Genomic DNA, 26294 nt, shown 5'->3' with positions numbered 1-26294 from the left:
TTTTTGTCTAGTGGATTCATCTAGGGTCCACGATTGTGCTTAAATACATTTGTCCTCTCTTTCTAACAAGAAGATGTGCATGTCATTGCAAGGGCTTGAGATTTATTGTATGGGCAATAAATGTTGCATTTCTAGATCCAGTGGTGTTCAATGTTTTGATTACAATTATTTTTAACTAGACCAGAGTAGTTGATTATTTGGTTATTCGGGATATTATAGTGGTATCAGAGTTGTGCATCCTGCCAACCTGAGGGTTCTATGCAGGAAATGTTTTCCATTCTTTATAATAATAAAAAATAAAAAATATTATTACGTTTTCCACGCCAATCAATTTCTAGATCAAGAGCACTGGTTTCAAATTTATTATAGGGATAATTTGATTGCCTTGGTTTGTGGAAGTTATCGCGTTGAATTATGTTGAAGGGCCATGAGGCCATATTGTTTTATGAAGAAAAAGAGTTCTAATGTTTCTTTGGTGATTTGATCGAGAGCTTAGGAAAGCTTTCCATCTTAGGATTTCAGGTTGATTGGAAAAAAATATATCTTTTACAACATCATAAGGAGAGGTAGCGAGTTGAGAAGTTGACCGATCCATTTGACTACATCTAGTTGTTGTTGAGGCCAACAGATCAGATCTGAGCTAAGACCATAGCCCTCCATGCACCAAAGGTCCTCATATTCACACGGAGAGCCATGGGTTTTTGGGGACAATGGTCGAGTGGGGCATTCAACTCAACTGTTGTGATTTCCATCAACTAGGTGGGACCACCAGGAGTTGTGGGTTGTGAACATAGTCGTGGTCCTTGCAGAAACTATTGTCATGGGTTTAGGGAGTCAAGGTACAACCACGCAAAGCTTCAGGATCATACAACATTCTGACACTGAGACATGACTAAGCCAACCCTTCTGCCTTTCCACATCACCAGTGACATCAAAAGGTATGTGAACATGAACCAGGTACCCCGCCTGTACACATCTTCACAAGATTCAAATAGCTTGTTGAGAACGAAGGCTGACCAGTTGAGAACCTCTCCTCGGCAACAATGTTCTGCAACTAAGATTGTGTCCAAAGTGCATTCGTTCTTTGTAAAATGCTGCATTGTTTTGCCTGCAATGATGTAGTAGGCAAATATGATGTCAGCCTTGTTAATCATATCTAGCTTCACTCCTCTCCTGCCCTGCTCAGTCCCATATCTGGCATAAATATTATCTTCAGCCTGCTTCTTGCCTCACTTAGCCCCTATTTGGAATGTTGTGCTAACTGCGTTTCCTCCTTCAGCCAGCCCTGTTAGGTGACTGATATCCTCCACATGGATGGGATACTCCTTATCCAACCATAGTGATCCTTCGTGCATCCTGCTCGCCAACAACTTGGTACACTACATCATTGCAAATTGAGTGCCGAACATAGGTAGACTCCTCAAATGGAGTAATGTCGATCTCTGTATCCCCTTAAACTCTTCCCTGAACCTGGAGGTCCTGGTGCCATCCTCCTTCTGGAATTCCTCTGCATAGACCTCCTTTTTCATGGTCGGGAACTGGAAACAATCTGTAAAGTCATTGTCGATCAAATTCACCTTGTCATACTTTCCATACATATTATCGACCACTTCAATTCATGCATCCAAGGTGTCCTGTGGGACTGATACCATTCCTTTTGCCATCTCCTTTCTCCTGCTATAAACGACCTGCACTTGAGGTTTCCTGCTTCTTTGTCTCTGCACCTGTTCTTCAGAGCGAACCTGTAATTCCTTTGTTATCTGCAATTGGAATTCTGGAATTCCCTTCATTCTCCTGTGAATTAAGTAGTCGGCTCTAACATGACATGCCCTAACTGACTAGGCCTCAACAACTAATTACTCCGGCAACTTTCCCATGTGTTCTAGCTATACCTTGTTGCCGCTGGCCGACTTGGACGTGACAGCTATGACGTGGACTGGGAAAGTACAGAGTGGGCTGCATGGCATATTTATTTTTCCGTGATGGGGTTACTTATTAACTAAATTTATGCTTAATGGGAAAATATTTTGCGGCTCCTACCTTGACAGTTGCATTATTAGTTACTTAATTTGGAAATGACTACCGGTACGGCGGAAAGGACGGGTACTCATGTGATCATAAATTCTGGAAAAGTGCATGCCCACGTGTACCTTGCTGACTGGGATTACATGTGTGAATACTGACTCTCCCTTTTCTGCTCCCCCCCCCCCCCGACCACAAATGGGTTGCGGCATGCGAAGTTTCTGCCGCAACCTTATTATTCCTCCCCCTTTTTTTTATATGTGTTGCGGAAGGGCTTCAAGCGTGCACCATTCACCCATCCATGCAATAGGACTCCATCCAATTGCGCAAGCCTTACTGCTCCCGACTCTCTGATTTCTGTGACTATAAACGGACCCAACCAGTGCATCTGCAGCTTCCCTGGGAACTTCTGGAACTTGCTATCATATAGGAGTACTTGTTCCCCAACTTCAAAAGACTTCCTCTTGATATGCCTATCATGCCAAGATTTTTTCCTTCTCTGCTCCACTGATTGATGAAACTCTGCTAAAAACTAGGTTTCGTCAAGTTCCATCAGCTGGCTTAGTTTGTCCCATAAGGAAATATTGTCCATCATTCCCATGGTCTCTTATATGAACATGCTAGGTAATATAAATTCTGCTGGTACCACCGCTTCCCTTCCATATACAAGTTGAAATGGAGTTTGCTTGTGGAGTCTCTTTACTGTTGTCCTATATGCCCATAGAGTTGCGGGTATTCTTTCATCCCAGTCATCCCGGTTGGCTGATACGACTTTTGTTAGCCCTTTCTCCAGTATCTTGTTAAATGCTTCTACTGTGCCGTTAGCTTGTGGGTGATACAGACTACTCTTGTTATGTTGAATCATGAAAGTCTTCAGCAGAGTCTCAATGGTCTCGTTCAGAAAATGCGTCCCCTGGTCGCTTGTGAGGCTTCTCGGGCATCCGAACCTTGAAATGATGTTCTCAAAAATGAACCTTGCCATTGTTTCTATTGTACAGTCCTTGACGGGTGTTGCCTCTGCCCACCTTGTGAGGTATTCTATTGCTGTTATTATGTATCTTGCTCGCGAATGCCTCACCGATGGTGAAATGGGTCCAATGAAGTCTACCGCCCATTTACTAAAGATTTGCACTGTGTGGACCGGATGTAGAGGCAGCTCATCCCGTTGCGAAGGCTTTCCAACCCTTTGATAGATGTCACATGTCTTAGCAAATTCTTTAGAGTCTTTATGGAGAGTTGGCCACCATAGTCCTATGTGTAGTATTTTTCTTGTTGTGGCTTTACCTCCCACATGGCCTCCTGCAACCCCTGCATGGCACTCCCATAAGACCTCATTCCTCTCATGCTGGAGGACACAGTGCCTCAGTATTTGATCTAAGCCCATCTTGTAGAGGTGTCCTACGATCAGCTGGTAATCTGCTGCCCTTACTACCAAGTGTCATCTCTGTGCTTCCATGTATCCTTCTGGGCAATGACCGGTTGATAACAATGTGGAAATCTCTTCCAAGTGGTTTGGGATTGCCTCTATTCTGAATAAGTCAGCATCGAGCAATTGATCATCCACTGCTCCTTCATTCTCCCCTATGTCTAGTCACGATAGGTGGTCTGGTCCCACATTCAGTCTGTCGGGCTTTACGACCACCTAGAATGTAAATTCTTGGAACAGCAACAACCATCGACATATCCTTCCTTCTAATACTGGCTTGTTTACCAAGTATTTAAGCGCGGAATGGTCTGTAAAGAATTTGAATGGTGCACCCAGTAAATAGTGCCTGAACTTTTGTAGAGAGTAAATCATTGTCAAGGCTTCTCTCTCAGTTGTTGTATAGTTTCTTTCTGTAGTAGACAACTTTCTGCTAGCATAGTACACTGGATGGTCCATGTTTTTCTCTCCTGTTTATGCTAAGACTGCTCCTAGCATTATCCCTGAGGCATCGATGTGCACATAGAACATTTTGTTCCAATCAGGGTACACCAGTATAGGGGCACTTACTAGCCTTTCCTTTAATTTATTCAAGGTTGTCTGACAATCTGTTATCCAAGTGAACACTTCCATTTTTTTCAAAAAAAATTCCATTGGGGTTCTGATGGATGCGTAGTTCCTAATGACCGCCTATAGTACCCCATATGACCCAAAGTTTCTCTTATTTGTTTTACGTTGCACGGTGGTTCCATGTGGACAATTTCCGCAACCTTTGCGGGGTCTACTGTTTCTAGGAAAACTAGTGTCGTGTCGAATGACTAGCCCTCTAGGTTTGGCAGCTACCCTAGAAATAACAATTTAAAGCAATTCAACGATTTCTTCTATGTGTGACAGATAAGAGAAAGACAATGGAACCAACTTGGAACTTCTGCTTAATCCCTTGCTTGATCTCTCTCCCCCTTAATAGAGCTTGCAACTCCTCCTCGTACTTAACCTGCTTGGAGAGTACCTGCACAAGAACAGCAACAAAGAACCGTCAAAGCATCGTGATCTATTACAACATAAACATTACAGAATCAGATATATAATGAACAAATGATAGCATTCACAAATGATAACATTCACAATTGCACAATCATATGGAAGAAAACTTGAAGAACTTTATTAATAGAAGGGAGAATTACAACCCAGTTGTCTGATCCAACATCATTCTCCTAGCATCAATCCCTCTTCACCTCATGAGATAGCAAGATCACACCAAAAATACAATGCTCTTTCCTCAATTACAAACTATCAACACTTCCTTGCAATTCACAATATTCTAGCCTCTGGATCTCTTAGATGAGGGATCCATTTATAGATGTGTGCAAGGGTGTGAGTCATCCATGGAGTTTTGATTAGTGTCATTCCACTTGTTACAACTGGTTCCACTTGGATATTTCTTGGATCTCTTACTTATCCCTGGGTGAATTCAGAGAGGCAAGTGGCATAGGAAAAGTTTCTAGAAGATTCCATGAGCAACCACCTAGAAAACTATCTCAGACATTTGTCCATCCTCGCCCATTGCACCCTATAGAAGGCCCAAATAGTATGCATCACACCCTGGTAGTGTACCACTCAGTATGCATCACACTTTGCCAGTGGTGCAGTCAATATGGTTCAGTTTAGGCCATTTTTGGATGGTTTTTCAGGTGGAACTTTTAGGGAATGATGTAATCAGATGACTATGTTCTTTTAGGGTATGAAATAACTCTTTTAGGGGTTGATGAGCCCTAGTTTATTGACATATAAGCTTGGGGTTGATGTGCCCAAATATGTCTATGACAGTTGCCCCCTAAAGCATGAAGTTGTAAATGTTGATGTCGGGTGAAATGCTTTATCATGAGGATCCGAAGTTTCAAACTAGAAGGTGACCTGCATAAGTTACAATACAATACATCATCATAATATAAATTTCATGATCTAGATGAGGTAGGCATTCCCATGCTCAGCTCTATAAATTCATTTCATGTACATAGATCAGATAGTCATCTGTAGATGCAGACTGGTGATTCTTCAGATGTAGAGTCATCATCCATGGTTCGGATGACCATCTGTGCAGTGCCTTTGTACATTTGATGTTTTTATATCCCTGAATATATCGCAACCCAGATGGATGAAACTAGATCCGGGGTCTTCAAACTTGTTCAATCTTCTCTCGATGTAAAAATCAATCCATGTGAAGAGATGTTCTGAAGTCGAACATGGAAAGATATAGCCTGATTACCAGCCAATGATATGAGCTGTTAACATATGCGAGAGGAATCATCAATAATGATAATGACCCTCAAGGTACTACAGTACAATTCACGTGGTGTGAATATATGATCCGATGTCGAACACCACACAAAATCTTTTGGTCGAAGGCCATTGATGTCAACCTGTCACCGGAAGTGAGAAACTTGCCATTGAGGTATGCAAGCTTCAATGTACTGAAAGGGGTGTTTCTAAGTCAACTTCTTGGATAATGAGTTGAAGTCAACAAGAAGTGACTTGTCGTAGGAGGGCCTTGATGTATCCCACATCTACGACATGAAACGAAGAAAATGATTTATGGAGGTGAAAATGAACTGACGACACAAAGTTCAGGAATGGTGGTCATGAAAAAATGAAGGTTCGAGGGATTGCAGTGGATGAAGCATTAACTGGATTGTGGTTTCTCAATTGAATGACTTCTCTTGAACATGTCGGCGACACTAAGATGGATTGGTAGTGTTAACCCCAAAAGATGGATGGTGTGAAAGACCAGTGGTGAGATGACCGGTGAACGGAATAACCCAACCCGACTCAATAATGGTGATGGAGTGAAAGTGTCATGTTCAAGAGCGACCTGCTACCATAAATTCTTCAATTTTTTTTCCCTTTTTCCCCAGTCATTACTGACCATTACCTCTTTATGTTTTTCAAGCTTGAGGAGGATAACATATGCTTTTTCTATAATTTTCCCTTCGGGCAAACATGTCGCTATGTTTTAACGAGTCTAGCAATAGTGAAACTCGGTCTTGTCTAGAATGGACAAGTTTGTCACTATTATTTTAACAAGTTTAACGACAAGGATAAATTGGTCCTTTTCATGTTTAGAGAGTGTGAAAAGGGACAAAAAGGAAACTCTATAAGTTCTTTTTCGTAAAATAATCCCTTAGGTCCGAAAATGATTAAAATAATACAAAAGGGATGACTTTTCCAATCACTTTAACGAGCTAAAAAAGACAAGCGCTCGAACTTTTTCGTAAGATAATCCCTCAGGTCCGAAAAAGGATAAAATAATACAAGAGGGATGACATCTCCAATCACTTTAACGAGCCTGAAAGTCCGGCGCTTGACAATCTTTTCATATTTAACAAGTTTGAAAATGGTTTAAAGGAGACTCGATTTTGAGGAACGAGTGGTGTCTAGGGTAGCAACTGGTTCCAGTGAATTTGGAACTTCTCAAAACATGGTGAATTATGTGAATAGGCTGGCTAATAAGACCACTCATCGCAACTGTTCCTCAAAAAGGGGTAAAACGACCAAGTGAAAGTGTATGATCGGCCAAAGGGATGGTAATCACGAAAGTTATTTAGTTGAAGGTGGGTTCATTTTTTGACAAGCTTGAACCATGGGGGAACTACGCTTGGATTCGATTTCATTTTTATAATGTTTTTGTGTTTTTGATGTTACCAAGACTAATCAAACTTATATGTGTGTGCAGATATTGGACCAGTATGACCAATGGCACGCCCACGGGCAGCAGATCATGCTCCAGCAGGAGAGGTTGTAGGGAGGGCCGTCCTTCGGGATCTAGACATATCAGAGACTCTGGCAGTGTTGCAGGATTAGATCAAGGGCCTCACTCTCAGCATTCAGGATGTCAGGACCGATGAGTTACCTTTGAGGTTACAGTTCCATACTACTGGCGTACCGAGTCGTTGGATTAGGCTCCTGCGCATGATAGCATAGGCAGTGACATGTTATCACCAGCATCACTAGTCTAGGATGTTTTTCTGCATTCATTTTGAGTTTCTTGTTCAGATGACTGATTTTGTCTTGGACACAAAACATTTTTCAAAAACTATAAACAACTATCTATTCTTGGTTTTTGGAGTTTTATTTTTGGCTAAGTGATGAAATCCTAATGCAAATGTTGATGTGAAATGCTTTCTTTACAAATGTTGCAAATGTCTATTTAACACATAGTTTTCTAATGAATTAGTCAATGTGTTTGAGTTTCTGGAAATGTGTTGATATTGAATGGAATCAAAATTTCTTTCCAAAATCCTAACTCTTAGGAACATGCAATAAATAGCTGGGTTCCGAATGGAATAAACACCAGTACCCTGTAGAATGACGAGTTGTGAATCTAGCCTGACAATGAGTCAACATATGCCATGCGTCAGAGAGAAGTTCCATCAACGCGCTATACTCAACGATGTTGTTCGTCGATCGACCAATACATATCCCCCTAAAACTCACTAACTTGCCGCTTGGAGTGAAGATGGCCCACGCCGCAGAAGATAGGTTCTGCGTACTATGACTAGCTCCATTAGCATACCCAACAAATGGTTCCAAAAAATCTGACATCTGCAACAAATGCGAAGTGGATTACCTAAACAAAATGATAATTCTAAAAGAAAACACTCAAAAATGCAATAAAATCATATGTAAAATGAGTTTACTATACTTAATCAAGCATAGTAACATTTAAGATACAACCCGTTTTAGGGCTGCGAAAGTGGAATCCCATCATAATCGACTAGCTCGTAGGATCCTTTTGTCAATACTCGTTTAACAATGTAGGGGCCCATCCATAATGGTTCGAATTTACCTACTCCTAATTTGTCAAAGTCCTGATCATAAAGCAAGAGCAGGTCACCTTTTGAGAAGACACGAGGCTTGAAATTTTTGTCATATTGCACCTTGACGTGTTTCTCATGTGTTTCGTTAGCTAACGCGGCATCACGATGGGTTTCATCCAGATGGATTAATTCCAAGAAACGAGCTTCTTCTTCAAAAGTTTCAGGAAGCAGATCAATTGCAAGCTTGAGGGATGAGATTTTGCACTGAATTGGTAAGACTACTTCCAGACCATACACCAACTAAAAAGGCGTAAATCCGGTCACATTTCTCACCGAAGTCCTATATGCCCACAAAGCTGAGTACAGGATTAAATGCCAATCCATTTGTGGATTCCAATCATTCTCTGAAACATGCACTTAAGGACTTTGTTGACTGCCTCAACTTGTCCATTAGCCTGCAGATAATATGGAGTAGAACTATCATGGGACAGTCCTAATTTGGCAGTTAATTTGATCATAATGTGATTACAAAAATATGACCCATGATCTGTGACTATAGCCTGTGGTACACCAAATCTAGAAACTACATGATTGAAAAAAAAGAGCAGCCGTTTCGCCGTTGTTGTTCAATGTAGGCATCACCTCAGCCCATTTTGTAAAATAGTCGACAACGACTATAATATACCCATGCCCCCCGACCGAGGTGGGGTTACATGTCATGAAATTCATGCCCCATTTAGCGAATGGCCCAACAACAATGACTGGATGCAGTGGTGCAGGTGGTAATTTGGTTTTGCGATAAAAAATCTGACAAGCATGGCAACTTCTGACTGTAATTATGCAATCTTTGAATATGGTGGGCCAGAAGTAACTAGCTCGTAAGATCTTTTGTGCAGTAGCATAACTAGATAGATGCCCCCCACAAGCACCTGAATGACAATCATTCAAAACTTTTTCGGCCTCCTCATGCGTGAGGCACCTTCGTAGAACTGTATCAACACCACGACGGTAAAGTGTATCACCAATGATCAGATAGTCTTTGGCTTGGTATCAAGTACGTCGCTGTTCAGAGAAAGAGGTGTTAGGCTTAAAATTTTGGGTCTGGAGGTAGACCAGTATATCTCCGTACCATGGATCACTTGATGATATCATAAACAGCGTCTCATCCACGATTGATGCTTTGGATGTTAAATCATTGGATGACGAGGGAAGGTCACAAAGTAACTCCGCAAAGATGAGAGACTTATTTGATTTGGATTTGGTGAATTCCAGATCAAACTCTTGCAAAATGGCTATCCATTTGGAATATTTTCGCCCTAGTAATTAACGTGACAAAATGTAGGTCATAGGGTTGCAATCTGACACAATGGTAGTTTTGCGAAAGAGAACATAGTGTCGAAATCTCTGTACTGCTTGAACGACTGCTAAAGCCAACTTTTCAACATAAGAGTACTTGCTTTCTGTATCATTAAGATTACGACTTAAATAATATATAGGATGTTCAATTCCGTTATCTTCTTGCACTAAAACCATAGCAATGGTTGTATCTGCAGTGGCAAGATACAAGTTGAAGTCTTTTTGATAGTCAGGAGTGTACATTAATGATGCTTTTATCAGGGAATCTTTTAAAGCATCAAAGGAAGCTTGCGCAACCTGATCCCAGTGGAAGGGTACCCCTTTTTTCAAAAGACATGTATAACCTTTAGCGAGTTCAACATAATGTGGAATGAACCTCCTCAGAAAGTTAGATTTCCCTTGGAGTCTCTGAATCTGAAGCAAATTTGAAGGTGGAGGCATGTTAAGGATTTCCTGAACCTTAAATGGGTTGAGTCAAATTCCATCCTTAGAAACTACAAAACCAACTAATCGACCAGAACCAACACAAAACACACATTTGTGTGGATTGAGTCTTATTTTATAGTGTCGGCGACGTAAAAATATGGCTCTCAAATGCTACGGATGATCAGTCCGTTTTCGCAAATGAGCCGGCAGATTGTCGAGATATGGTTGAACGATGTGTTTGATGTCATGGAAGGCGTAATTCATTGCCCTCTTTTCCCCTGGGTTATTCAAACCGAAAGGTAATTTACGATATGCGAATGTGCCCCACGGACATATAAATGCAATTTTTGACTAGTCCTGTGGGTGGATATTGATTTGATTGTATCCGAAAAATCCATCCATGAATGAAAAGATTTCGCATCCAGCACATTCATCAATTATCTGGTTGATAAAGGGTGTAGTATAGTTGTCCTTCAGACATGCTTGATTTACATCCCTATAATCAATGCACACTCTATTCGTTCCTTGTTTTTCATTACAGGAACAATATTCGATACCCAATCAGTGAGAGGAATAGGGTAAATGAATCCAGCACGCAAAAATTTTTCAACCTCTGCTTTAATGGCAACGAATTTCTTTGGATGAACAGGTCAAAGCCGTTGTCGTACCGGTTTGACATCTGGATACATCTTGATTTCGTGTTCGGCAATTCTCGAGTCAATGCCTGGCATTTCTTCATATGACCATGCAAAGACATCTCTGAATTCACGAAAAAGAGCGCAGTAAATTTCTAGTTCTGATGGAGAACAATATTTGCCAATGTGAATATTCTCTACAACATTAGGTCTAGTCAAAATATTAATGGCAATAGTTTCTTCAATGTTGGATAGATTTCGCTCAGAATCTACTGTATTTACAGAATTTAATAAAAAATAAAAAATTAAAGGATGATTGAGGTTGTTTGAATAATCTTCATTGTCATCTCAAAGGTGGGAATGGTGGTAATCTTCCCATGGTGTCTCTCCTATCATCATTGCTTGGATGATTCCTTCATTTGTAGAATGTATATGAGACCAAGGATCGGAAGTGGTACCATATTCTAAAGACCTATCTACCCAAACACTCATCGAGTGCTGATTCGGGTTTTTCGCCCAAGCCTAGAAAATTGATTGCTATAAAGATTTGATGGGGCTTGGTGGCAACGCCTCACGATGATCCTCACTATCAAAATCGTCGGAACTCTTCTTAAATTCAGATGATGTAGAAGAGATCGTTTGACAAGTTTCCACTGTGGCCACTTCCGCGAAACTAGATGGAGGCGGGAGGGCAAAAGTTTCCATTAAGGAAGGGTATTTTAGGAGACCTACTCCAACATTTTGAAGTGATTTTGAACTTCCAAGGATCAATGGAATGCTTCCAATAGCTTGTGAATTGTTAGGAAAAAAGGCTAGTTGGTCAACGATTGTTATTCCACCTTGGAAGGAAAATGCAATATTCTAAAATATGTAGACACAACGACAGCCATAGCATAAATCCAGGGCCTTCCCAGTAATATATTGTAATCAAGGTTTCCATCAATGACCTCGACTTCAATTTCTACTGTCTTGCCCCCCAGTTCAGCTTGCAAGTTACTTAAAATCCCATACGGAGTGTACGTTCTTCCATCGAATGCTTTTAACGTTGTTGATGATCATGACAAGGGTGGTGAACCAAGAGTTTTCCAGCAACTCATTGACATAATACAGGTAGATGCCCCCTCATCAATGATAGTCCGATGAACATTTTTATTAAGGGTTTTTACCTATATAAGGAAAGCAAGTTGGGCCGGTAACTGAGGTGCATATCCTTTATGATTAAAGGCCACAAGATTGGAATCCATTGGATCGATCCCACCTATTGCTGATAACAAAGCCTGATTTTGGGAGGGACAATTTTGCAATACCTCAAGTATCGACATAGCAGATGGCGATTAAGCTAGATCCTCCACCATGTTATAATTCTGAGCAGCTCGAGCACGAGGATTAAATGTCGATTTATGTATGACTCCCTTTGGCAGCTTTATAGTTAATTCAGGAATAATGGGTGGAACAACTTCTGGCGAAGTCGTTGTCAAACCATTAGGTTGATCTATAGCCTGGTTGTTCGACAATGATGGATTACCATAATCTTTATTTATTGTCGATATCAAAGCATCATTTTGCTTGTTTGAGATGGATAGCATAAGCACTTGGGATGTGGAAGCATGATCGATAGCAACAAGATTAGTTTCTGGGTTGGAAACGGATCAGTCAACACCGCTGAGGTATTCGAAGCCTTCAAAAGTTTTGAAATCTCATATCGACGTGGACAATATCTTGTATAATTCTCCTCATTACATATCAAACATGGAAAATGAGGAGGTTTCTTTGGCCTAGTAGGGTTCTTAGATGATTTTTCAGGAGTTTAATTCTCCTGTTTCTTCTTATTATTTTTCCCTTTCTTCTTGCCCCTTGGTTGCTTTGGATTTTTTCCCTTGTTAGATGACACGACATTAATCTTCGAGGCAAGAGGGTTTTCATTTGCATTCTAACTAGAAATAGAAAGAGATTTACCAGATGGACCCCTTGTAGCTTGCGTGCTTGAGGCACCGATCACACCGTCACTAGCATGAGAGCCCATATTCGATTTAGGAGGAGGTGGAATGGAAAATTCTAGTCTAGGAGCATCGAGAATTTTGTCGTAGAGTGTACCGGACTGAGTATAGATCAAGTCTATATATTGGGCACGAGTAATGACTTGCTCTTTAGTGACAACTCCTCCTTTCCCCACGTCTTCAATGATAGATGGCAATAAGGACTTAATAATCCACTCAACTAGTAGTTGATCGGGAATGTACGTCTTTACCGTTCGATGACCAAGCCACCACTCATGAATATGATCAGATATGTGAGTGGCCGTGGTCTGTTTAAAGTTGGTAAGGAGTTCTATTCCCATTTCATACCTGATGGGTAATTGAAAGTGGGTTAGAAAAGTAATGGCAAGGATACTGAAGTCATCAAACGAAGCTTGAGGAAATTCAATATACCATTTCGCTGCTGGACCAGTGAGCGTTCTTTGAAAAAGGCGAAGTCTAATTGAATCATCATTCAGGGTGTTAGATGAGAACCACAAATGAAAAGTCACTACGTGATTCGATGGATCTTCACCCGGATTTCCATTGAATTTAGGAATATCAGAGGGAAGTTTATGAGGAATCGCTGCCCACCAAGGGGTGTATGCAATTGGATCATTCGTTAGCCGGTTCAAATATGGTAATTCCAGAGTTGCTACAAAAGGCAACTGCTGATTCAAGTTAGGTGGAGCATACCCAGGATAAGATGGAATCGCCTGAGCAGTAGGTCTTTGCATACTAGCATAATGTATTTGATGCTGGGAACTTTGATAAGGTTGTTGGACATAACCAGTATAGGGTGGTTGTTGATAACCATTTTGAAAATGCAGTTATCCATAACCCACAAAGCCTTGTTGTTCAGGTCCTCGGTACGCTTGATATTGACCAAATCCAGTTTGTGCTTGTAAACCAAGCCCAAGTTGAGGTTGGATTTGCTGGAATTGTGGTTGTTGGTATTGTGCCAGCCACAGTTGTTGGACCATTTGCTGTTGCCCAATATTGGAAGATTGACCAAGATGCGGGTTGATAATACCCGCTTGTGCTTGAGTCGTTCTAGATAAGGAAGCACTAACCTGAGGTTGCGATTGAGCTATAGAGACAAGTGGCTATTGTATCACAACCTGAGAGACTTGAGGTTGAGAAACAAAAATCTGTGCTTGTGCTTGCGACACAGTCATAATAGCAGGTGTAGTGGAAATATTTGACACAGGTTGGATCAGTTGCGTTGAATATAAAACCCTTGGTTGTTGTGGCAGTATTGGTATCCAACCACTAGATGTAATTCCAGTTTGACCTGAATTTTTTTGGAAACTCTCATATGGTTGTCCCCCAGGAGGGAACAATGAAAAAGTATACTGCCCTCCATATGGCGGCATTCTAGTGTTTAAAGGATATATCGATCTTTGAAGACTGGTTTTCCCATATTGATACTGGCATGTAGGATCAAATTGCTGAGTTTCAACATAAGAAATACTAGATGGGAATCTGAATGAATAAATAGGAGCAAACCATGTTTCTGAAGCAGCCCCTGAGTGGACTCCAACTAGTGATTGATAACTAGCCGGAACATATGGTTTACCAACAAACACTGTAGGAATGGCAGTAAGAAGTTTTGCTGCAGCTGCATTAGATGAAACATTCCTAGATGTTAATGGTTGCTCAGACATGTTTAGTCTATCCAAAATAGTTCCTAGCGATTTGACAGGAACTTGCAATGAAAGATGTTTAAAAGAACCAAAGTTAGCAGTAGAAGGAAACAAATGAATCCCAATTCCAAAATGTAACGAGGTACTAGATGGAGGATCCTCTACTATCTCCTCTATAGCAACCAGACCAGGTGGAAGGGGTAGATCGTCAGGTCTGTAAAAGATTTTTGGTTCCAAAGAAGGTATAGCTTCTGCATCGACAGATACGAGAGGGGTGACACCTTCTGAATTCTGAAACTCAACTTCCATATGTTTATGTAAATGAACTTCAGTCTCAGAGGGAGATTCTTGAACAACTACTGGTTCAAATGTAGCCTCGGTTTGAACTAAGATGGGTTCTGGATCAACTCTATATGGAGTTGTTTCAGGTACAGAAGTGTCTACCATTACACTAGGATCAGTTCTAATGTCCTCTTGTAACTGCGAAACTTCTTCTCTAAAGGAAGATGTACCAGAAATGATTGGAGTAACTGTAGTATTTGACGATGTTGAAACGAAAGTTTCAAATAAACCAGATGAATTGGACTTAGTTAAACGAGACCACTTTGTCCAGATTGGCTTCGCTTCTGGAGTCAAAGACGGTTGACTCGCTAGTCTCTGTGAATGACGGGGTTTTGATTGACTTTCTTCCACGATTGCGGATTACTTGATCAACTCAAAATTAAGGGGAAAATGATGTTATTCCGAATTCAATTAATTTTAATGACGCTTGGACACAACTTTGCTTTTTCATTTTTTAAGAGTCGAGAAAAAGCTAAAGATGACTCTAGTCTCCTTCGATTTTTAATGAGCTTGAAGTGACAAGTGCTCAGATGGACCTTTTCTTTTAAAGAGTTGAAAAGGAACGAAAGTGACTACTCTGGAAAATCTAGACAGAGGGATTACCAAACCAATCGCAAAACTGCAATATACACCTTGGTGATAAATTAAAGAGAAATTACCAAGGACTTATGTACGACAATCAATCTTCCCGAATGCTATGTTCAGTGCATTGCGATCAATAAGGCGGCAGACTCAGCTTCCTATGGATAAAGGATATAAGCCTATTGTGGTCTCCCAATGTATACGCGATAGTACAGGAATCACAAGTCCGTGCTAGCACTTGTCGTATCAAGGAGGAGGAATCACCCAACCTTCAATGAAAATGATAGTTACTAGTTTTTACGATGCCAGAACACATCTCTAGCCTAGACCTCTAGATATGTTGCGTTAAGTTCCAAAGCATTGTTAGGTTCATTGAAATTTATTTTAAAGTTGATCTTGTTTAAAGTTTGCCTTAAATCAATGGTTCACCGCGTGATGATGATTTGAAATTCCTAAAATGTAATCTACAATGATAAACAATTTGTTGACACCTAATCATCAGGATTGGGTGAATATAATGTAAATAAATAATAAGTAATATGAATAGTCATCGGGAGATGAAGTGAACAGTCTCTCCCTCATGTATATAATAAAGACCAACCTGAAGGAATGTAATATACAAATCAATTTGTGTTGAGGAGTTACTGCCTGGTCTGACATGGTATCAGAGCCAGCTCCCAAAATTAGCTTTTGTGTTGTAACTCCTTGTATCAGTTTTCTGCCATATTCTGTCCCTCTATTCTCTGTGCTCCCTGGGCTCTCTGCCATACTGTCCATGTGGTATTTTTTATAACCACTGCATAATTGTATTGCTACATAATTGTTTTGTGCCCACTGCATAATTGTATTGCTGCATAATTGTTCTAAGCGGACTGAAGGCCATCTCTACCGTGTGTCATGATGGAGTGTTGAACCTTTGCTCATTCCATGCTGTTGCGTTGAGAGCATGGTGTAGTTGCTGCGTTGAGAGCATGGTGTGGCTACAGCATTGAGAGCATTGTTGCTAGTATCCTGGACATCGTTGGAGGCTTGGGTTTGTTCTTGGACAAATCCGTATTACCAGATTTCTCATATATGCGTGCGGTGAAGAGATTTATTTAATAGAGATTTATTTTTTGAAGATTTATTTAAGAGCGTGATTATAAAGTATGATCAACACACCTACGTGCGGTGAAAAGTGAATGCTTTGATACCATTCATTTTTTAGAAAAGCATCCATCCATTTCTTTGACAAATTCCAATTACATAAGAATTCAAGTTATGATAGGTGTTTGAGCAGTTGACATTCTATATAGAATACAGTTTTACTCTTTGTATATCAAATAAAATTCTTACCTAATCAAGAAGGAAGAACAAGGTTGTATTATTTTGAAGCACACTTTTTCCAGCAAAAGTATATTTTTTTACAGTACAATATTTTACAATGCATTCAATCATATCCATTGTGGGAATAGTTCTCACTACCAAGGAGAACTATCCTGAGTGGTATCGGATGATAAAACACACCCTTATTTTCAATGAGTTGTGGAAAGGAGTGTGTGTTGGAGATGGAGACAAAGAGCCAGAATAGCATACCTCAGACAAAGAGCTCGTCATTTGGGAAAACAAGAACAAAAAAACTTATGGATTAATCACAACATCTGTAAATGAAGAGGTGAGTTGCCATATTTCGCCATTTTCCACTGCTTTTGAAGCCTTAAAAAAGCTGAAAGAACTCTATGACTCACATTCTGCACTTGAAGTTGTTCAACTCATGATTAAACTCTTCACTCTTGAACTGCAAAATAATGATCCTCTTGCTCTTGCATCTGAAGTAAAGTCTATAATGCATGATATTAAATCCACTAAGGTTGAATTGGATATTCCTCTTATCACTTTTCTCAAGGCACTTTATCCAACTTACTCCAATTATCTTGAGTCATTTCAAGCAAATGGAAATCTCAAAGATATCACCTTTGACTCTCTTGTGAAAAATTTTGTTGAAAGAGAGAAAGATTTTGGAAAGAAGAAAACCCCTGAATCTTGTGAAGAAGTTGTGTGCCTTTCTCATAAAGAAAAGCATCCTGCTCAAGATTCTTCAAGAGGAAGAGGTGGTTGAAGAGGAAGAGGAAGATATTTCAGAAGCAGGGGGGGCAGACATTCTCAAGGAGAAAAGGCATATTTGCACTGCATACGCTGCAAAAGAAATGGATCACATGATGCCTCTACATGCAAGTTACCATGGGACAAAATTGAGCAGCAAAGAAACCAATAGAAAGGTAAAATTGATGATACAGACAAAGGTAAAGCACATGAATCCACTCACTATGTTGTGGCACAATGTAATATTGGACTAAATGAAGATTTATTTAATGCTTCACTTGCTTCTTGGAAAAAGATTGGTTGCTTGATTCAGGAGCAACCTGCCACATTACTCATAGAAAATATTTTTTTGAAGAATTTACTGACAATGTTGATGGAGCAGTATACTTTGCAGACCAATCAAAACTCAAGCCATCAGGGCATGGCACAATCAGGCTTCAATTTCCTGGTCTTCCAGACTTTCTTCTACATCATGTTCTCTATCTCCCAAAGCTGAAGAGAAACTTGCTATCCTTGGTCCACATTCGCCTGCAAGGTCACTCCATTCATATGTTTGATGGCAAGCTTGAGGTGACAAAATCATCTGACCACTCACTTGTAATGCGGTGAATAGAATAAGAAAGGCTTCTCAAGCTGCAAGGTACCTTTGCTCGTGCACAACATTTCTCATACAATTCTCATCATGAAGAAGGTACACTTCTATCAAGTTTATTATGGCATGCTAGACTTGGACATTTGAACTATGACAACCTTAGCTTGTTGAAGAAAAATGGTGTTGCTGGTTTGCCTACAATTCCTAGGAAATTTAAGCAATGTGATGCTTGCATTCTAGGAAAGCATAGCAAACAGTCTTTTCATGATTCACATTCAAGAGCACATAGAAAACTTGAACTCATTCATTCAGATTTATGTGGTCCAATGCCTGTTCCTTCTGCAAATGGAAATAAATATATGATGACATTTATTGATGACTACACCAGAATGTGTTGGGTTTATTTATTGAAGAACAAATCTAATGCTTTTCAAACATTCAAGAACTTTCATAAATGGATTGAAAATGATGCACAATCTCATATTGGGTCTATTTTCACTGAAAATGGAAAAGAATACACATCAAATGAATTTGAAAACTTTCTTCTCCAACATGGGATCAAACATCAAACACCTGTGCCTTATAATCCCCAACAGAATGGTGTAGTTGAAAGAATGAAGAGGACAATCTTAAATATGGTACGATCCATGCTCTTCTTCAAAAATGTAAAGATAATGTTTTGGGCTAATCCTGTTCTATGTGCTGCATATATAAAGAATAGATGTCCATCTAATCCTATTAGAAACAAGACTCCATGTGAAATGTGGTATGGACATGTTCCTTTGGTAAAGCATCTCAGGGTCTTTGGTTCCACCTGTTGTGCGTTGATACCAAAGGTACATAGAAACAAACTTAGTGCTAGAAGTCATAAATGTATCTTCTTGGGGTATTCAAACACCTCCAAAGCATATCGTCTCCATGATGAAGTAAATAAAAAGTTTGTTTTATCTAGAGATGTAATTTTTCTTGAATCATCCAAAACTGACAATGTCGTTGAGCGGCAACTTGATCACTTGGATAGATTCAGAAAAGCAAAATCATTTCAAGAATTTGATAATTAGATTCCACATCTTGAAGGGGGGATTCCTATACTAGATCAACATGTGGAATCTTCTTCTGAAGAACACTCTCCCCTAAATGAAACTCCAACAACGGGTGATGCTTTAAGTGATGTGATTGACAGAATTGGGAGACTCAATCTTGATTTAGTCCCAACTCAATCAGCAGAGTAGCCTAGACCATCTGAAAAAGGTCGCCCAAAGTGGCTGACAAAGGTACTTGAAAGTGTTCATGTTGATGAGGTTGGAAAGATAAGAACTAGAAATTCAAACCGGAAAAATGGAGGTGATGTAGATGACTCTAATTCACTTGTTGATATGGATGTTTCTTATGATTGTGAATTGAACTTGTCTACAGATTTTGAACCAACTTCCTTCAAATAAGCTGCTTCTTTTGATGAATGGAAAGAAGCAATGAAAAAGGAGTATGATGCCCTCATAAAGAATGGCACTTGGAAGCTGGTTGATCCTCCATTAGGAACCAAACCAATTGGCTGCAAGTGGGTCTACAAGAACAAGTATAAAGTTGATGGCTCACTTGAAAAGCATAAATCTAGGCTTGTGGCAAAAGGTTTTGCACAGAAGGAAGGGGTCGATTCTGAGGAGACTTTTTCCCCCACAGCAAAATGGGCTACCATCCAAACGCTCTTTGCCCTAGAAGCTCAGAACGGTTGGAAAGTCCATCAAATGGATGTAAAAATTTCTTTCTTAAATGGAGATCTAAAAGAGAATGTTATTATGTCCCATCCTAAATGATTTGTTGTGAAAGGACATGAACATTAAGTATGCAAACTGGTGAAGTCCTTGTATGGCCTCAAACAAGCACCGCGAGCCTAGTATGAAAAACTAAGTCAGCATCTTCTGAAACTCAATTTCAGACATTATGATCTTGATGATGCAACTTTATTTGTCAAGAAAGTTGGCAAAACAGTTATATATATTGTGGTATATGTAGATGATCTTTTGATGACAGGGAACAATTAAAGCCAGATTGCATCCATAAAGAAGGAATTGGGGAAAAGTTTTGAAATGACTGATTTGGGCTATGTTCATTACTATCTTGGTATTGAAGTAACCCAACATTCGAAGTCCATATTTCTTTCTCAAAAGAAGTACATTGGAGATTTGTTGAACAGGTTTGGCATGACAGAATGTAATCCTCTTACCACTCCAATGGAACAAAACTTAAAGCTCACATCTATTGAAGGAAAAGAATTTGAGGATGTAACAAAGTATAGACAACTTGTAGGAAGTCTCAACTACCTAACTACTACCAGACCAGACATTTCATTTGCTATTGGAATCCTCTCCAGGTTTATGCAAAAGCCTTGTGAGGGACATTGGTCTGCTACAAAAAGAGTTCTAAGGTACTTGAAGGGAACTTAAGACTTTGGAATCAAGTATACACAAGTGGACAACTTCAGCTTGATTGGACACTCTGATTCAGACTTCGATGGAGACAAAAAAACTGGGGTATCTACTCAGGATATGCTATGAGTCTTGGATCAGGAGCTGTCTCCTAGAGATCATGCAAACAATCAGTTCCAGCGGATTCCACAATAGAAGCAGAATACGTGGCAGCAGCGGAAGCAACAAAAGATGTTAGAAAATTATATATTACGGAGCAATGGAACACATAAAATATTGCAGAAATATAAACACAGAAAACGCACAGAACAAGAGAGACACAGATATACGTGGTTCACCCAGTTTGGGTTACGTCCACCCTGAAAAGCCAGTCCTTCCTTTCTATTATCCAGCAAAATGAAGAGACAAAACCTACTGCAAATCCACTATAATATCCTCTATTTTCTCTCACAGTCTCACCTCTCTGTTTCTCGCTCACTGAATACACATCTATCACACAGCCTCAAATAAAATACCCTCATACAAAGAGAGGAGTTTCCTTCTAGGGCAAAAAACCCTAAACTAAACATAAGTTCTACCGTCAGATCATCCGCCTAATGAACGGCCCAGATGGACTAGAAATTACTATACTTTTACAAGGCAATTTTACAGCTGTTTTTAGCTTCGGGGGCACTGCCCCCGAAACCCCCCGCCAGGGGGGGGCTCCCAAAGGTCACAGCCGCCCCCCCTGGATCCCCCTACAGCGAATATTTTACGGGCGGCGTTGCCGCCCCCATTTCGAATTGGGGTCCTATGTGGCGATACCTTTGAATATAGAAGATAATCAGGCTCCACACCCAACAAAAGAAATTGTGTGGCTCAGGAAAATTCTTGAAGATTTGTAGGTAAAACAAGTACAATCAACCCCACTCATGATTGATAATACCTCTACAATAAACTTGGCCAAGAACCCAAAGTTCCATGATCGAACAAAGCACATCAATACTAAATATCATCTGATTTGACATCATGTCGAGGCCAAAACAATCCATCTTCGTCATTGTTCCACTAATGAGCAAACTGCAGATATCTTCACCAAAGCACTTGGAAGAGAAAAGCTTGAACAATTCAGAATGATGCTTGGACTCACCAACATCCCTTTAGATTAGGGGGGGAGTGTTGACACCTAATCATCAGGATTGGGTGAATATAATCTAGATAAATAATAAGTAATATGAACAGTCATCGGCAGATGAAGTGAACAGTCTCTCCCTCATGTATATAATAAAGACCAACCTGAAGGAATGTAATATACAAATCAATTTGTGTTGAGGAGTTACTGCCTGGTCTGACACAATCTTTGTTTATTTTGAGCAATGAAAATCCTAGCTACTAGGGAAAGAAGATTACAATTCTTTCAAACAAAGAGCAAAGATCACACACTAGTGTATTTTCCTAAATCATTTTTTCGCACACAAACTAAAAAATGCTAAATTCAAATGCATGTATTTGTTTTCATTCTCCTTAATGTGAAAAATGCCAAAAATGAAAACTAAATGCAGCGAAGATCTGAAATATTTCTTTCAAGGTGACATTTTTGACAATTTGTTCTTCAAAAGAGAAAGGAAGACTAAACGAAACTTTTCAATTTTGAATAAAAATGCTTTTTATACTTCGAATAAAAAAAAATCAGACCAAATAAATGAAGAAAGGTTCAATCGACTATCAAGGGAAGGAAGAATCCATGACACTTCTCTTTTCGATACCAAACGATAGTTACGACACTTTTTGCATCAAAGCGACAAATCGATTTAAACAACTTTTCGACAAGGGATTGTAAATGATGAACAAATATAAAAAAACATTCACCAATCCTAATCTAATGGAGGTTGATCTATGTGATGCAAGTAGGCTTCAGTAAGGAGGCATTGTTCATAAGCAGCAAAACAACTAAACAAAATTGAAAACAAGGTCAAAAACCCGCAATTTCTAGAATGGAAAAAGGGTTCAGTCAGTCATCACACCTGGGCTTCACAGAAACAGGGATGCATCGCACTTACTACACTCGGGAGGTGTGATGCATACTGGGTTATAGTGACAGACAGTGCGATGGGCCAGGGAGTGCAATTGAAATGGGTTTTGGCTCAGATGTGCAGCTGTTTTCAATGAGTTAAGCTGAGCTTTGATGGACAGTAAAGAGAAAAGTATAGAGGAATGTCTTGAGAGGTTACTGAGCTACCAAAAGGGCATCTAGATGTGCTTGTAAGTCAAATGTTTAATTCATAAACTAAACTAGATATTGACTGAAGCAGCATTCATCTACTATGCAATTGCAGAGCAAGAGCAATTTGAACGCTACCTGGTTGACTTCAGGCTCTGTCTATAGTTTATAAAACAAACAATAACAAAAAACAGACATCTGTTCCTCCACAGTGGAGTCGTCAATTTGTTTCTGGGAAAACTAGTGTCTTGTCAAACGACTAGCTCTCTAGGTTTGGTAGCTACCCTAGAAACAACAGTTTAAAGCAATTCAATGATTTCTTCTATGTGTGACAGATAAGCGAAAGGCAATGGTATCAACTTGGAACTTCCGCTTAATCCCTTGCATGATCTCTCTCCCCCTTGACAGAGGTTGCAACCCCTCCCTGTACTTAACCCTCTTGGAGAGTACCTGCACAAGAACAGCAACAAATAACTGTCAAAGCATTGTGATCTATTACAACATAAACATTACAGAATCAGATATATAATGAACAAATGATAACATTCATAAATGAACAATCATATGGAAGAAAACTTGAAGAACTTTATTAATAGAAGGGAGAATTACAACCCAGTTGTCTGATCTAGCATCATCCTCCAAGCATCAATCCATCTTCACCTCATGAGATAGCAAGATCACACCAACAATACAATGCTCTTTCCTCAATTTCAGCACTTCCTTTCAATTCACAATATTCCAGCCTCTGGATCTCTTAGATGAGGGATCCATTTATAGATGTGTGCAAGGGTGTGAGTCATCCATGGAGTTTTGATTAGTGTCATTCCACTTGTTACAATTGGTTCCACTTGGAGATTTCTTGGATCTCTTACTCATCCCTGGGAAAATCAGAGAGGCAAGTGGCATAGGAGAAGTTTCTAGAAGATTCCATGAGCAACCACCTTGCAAACTGTCTCAGACATTTGTCCATCCTCACCCATCACACCCTATAGAAGGCCCAAACAATATGCATTGCACCCTGGTAGTGTACCACTCAATATGCATCACAATTTTCCAGTGGAGCAGTTAGTATGGTTCAGTTTAGGCCATTTTTGGATGGTTTTTCAGGTGGAACTTTTGGGGAATGATGTAATCATATGACTATCTTCTTTTAGGGCATGAAACAACTCTTTTAGGGGTTGATGAGCCCTAGTTTATCGACATATAAGCTTGGGTTTGATGTGCCCAAATATGTCTATAACATCTACACGTACTCCATCCTTGCAGACGATATGGCCTAGTAGAGTTCCAAATGGGACTGCGAAGATACATTTCTTGAGGTTTAAAGAAATATGCAATTGCCTACACCTTTCAAACATTATTCTTAATAAGCTGGTGTGTTTTTTCAATAGACTGTATACTGTCTAGTCATCCATGTAGACTTCTAGAAACTTGTGAATATAATCTCAGAATGCAGCTATGACAATCCTTGAGAAGACCGCTGGTGCATTCTTTAGTCTGAATGGCATGACATTGTATGCATAGGACCCCCACTCAGTAGTGAATGTTGTTTTTCTTTTATCCTCTTCCGCTATTCGCACTTGGTGGTACCCTAAAAATCCATCTGTGAATGAATATGCTTCGTTCCCCGCAACATTGTCTAGGACTTCATCACTGAAAGGCGTAGGGAACGGGTCATGCACGCATGCATTGTTAAGGCTTTTGTAATCAACACATACTCTGATTTTGGTTGCATCCTTCTTGTTCTGTATGACTATTGGGCTTATCCACTCAACTTCATCTACCGGAAATATGATTCCTGCTTCTAACATTTTGTCAATCTCCTTCTTAACTTTCTCCTTCACCCTTGGGTTTAATCTGTACAGTCTGTGTTTTATTGGTTGGGCATTCGGTCTCAAAACGATTTTCATTTCCCTAATTATTCCTTTTATCCCCTTCAACTTTGCCACTATAACTGGGAATAGGTCCTGATATTCTTGCAATCAGTCGAAAATTTCTTTGGTGGTTTGCTCATCCTAGTAGTCTCCCACCGATGCCATCTTGGGCTTATCCTCTGACCCAAAATTTTGCATTCTTAGCTTCATTGGTAGAAGGTGGGCACCTTCTGTTGAGGGGCTCTCTCGGATGTCCCTCTATCCTTTTGTTTCTTCGAATGTTAGGTGTCTTAGTCCCTCCAACTGATACTCCTCTGGCTCTGCGTCCACCTTATCGCAGTTTGCATATCCTGGCGACTCCATTTTATATAAAAATTGCAGAAAGTTTTCATCGGGCACTCCTTCAAGCAATGACTCTAGGGTGAAAATAAACCCTTTTATTTCCTAGAGTGCCTCTGTCATTTGTGCCTCGTTGCCTCTGAATGAAAAGTTGCTAAAAAACTATGCCTCTGTTGAAGCCCCGAAAATCGGGTCGACAACAAGGGGGATACCCACCCGGTCCGGACCTTGGTTGGCAGCTCCTTATCCGTTTGGTATAGCGGGTCCGACTGGGGATAATGGGACCAGTTTCCCAATATAAGGGTGTATGTGTGTGTGTGCAGAGTTGGATGTTGCTGATCTAAGAGTACTTAAAGCTAATTTAATTCAAACTTTTAAACTAACTCTATGCTATTGTAATCTAATGAGAAACAACACATCTAATCTACGCTAACCCGGGGTGTATTTATTTTATTATGGGATCTAAAGAGATTTCAAACAATAACTGGTAATAAAGATCATTCAGCTATCATAAGAATAGAAATCAATTAAGATAAACCACTTTGCATAAGAAGTTAGGCAAAACAGTTGTGAACAGCATATCGCATAATATTTTATTCATATATCAAACATAAATACATGACTCCACCGTACAGAAGTGCCAAATGGTAACTCATACATTCATGTAGTAACATATAAACAACTGAAAACTATATATCACTTTAAGAATATAAGCAGAAATGGTCAAGAGATAAAAGTACCATTTATGACTAATCCTACTCATAAACTTCAAGAAAAAACGATTTATCTCTACTTGTTCTAACATCTACTAAGAGTACAAAAGTGCAACATCAGTAGCAGACATCAAATGCAAACATTAATAAATCTCGATCCATCCATTCATCAAAACCTCCTCTGAGGGTGCAGAAGTGCATGTTCCGAGGACAAGTTTTTGACAAATTTCTGGACCCTTCTCTAAATGCATGAGAAGGGTTAAAATACTACTTCCTAATTCTAATAATAGTGTATTTACAAAATTTAGGATGCGGTTTTCAAATGACCGTCCTTTTTCTAATCTAATTTTAAAGAAAAAACAACATTCTAAAATAAGGCTACTTCTGAACTTGGTCTGTAAAGCTGCAAGTGTTCATCATGGGCTTGAGGAGAGTCGACTGGCTGACTTCTGCGCTGAGCTGGGCTGCGAAAACAACATCTATGAGAGTTGGCACTACTTTTTCGGCCGTGTTTATGATGCATTTCACAGTCATTCATTGACTATGCGGCTTGACCAAGTATGCCCAGTAACACTCCCAATTCAACCTGTTTAATGCTTGGATCACTTTTCCCTTTTCCTGTGCCTTCTCCTTCCATTCTGCTTCCAGTCGTAGCTTATTTGGTAGATACCCCGGGGTGGTCTCTGCGATTAAATTGGCCCTGTGTAAATTCTCATTTACACAGTCGATAAGAATGCTTGCTTGTGTGGCCGCTGTCTCCGCTGCTTGTTCTGCAGGAAACTGAGGCCATATGGCCTTCTTTTTGTC

Source organism: Pinus tabuliformis, chromosome 1_1 (assembly GCF_031772625.1).
Source record: "Pinus tabuliformis cultivar Carrire ecotype Pingquan chromosome 1_1, CPIR1, whole genome shotgun sequence".
NCBI classification, from domain to species: domain Eukaryota; kingdom Viridiplantae; phylum Streptophyta; class Pinopsida; order Pinales; family Pinaceae; genus Pinus; species Pinus tabuliformis.
Note: the sequence above shows the minus strand (reverse complement) of the source record.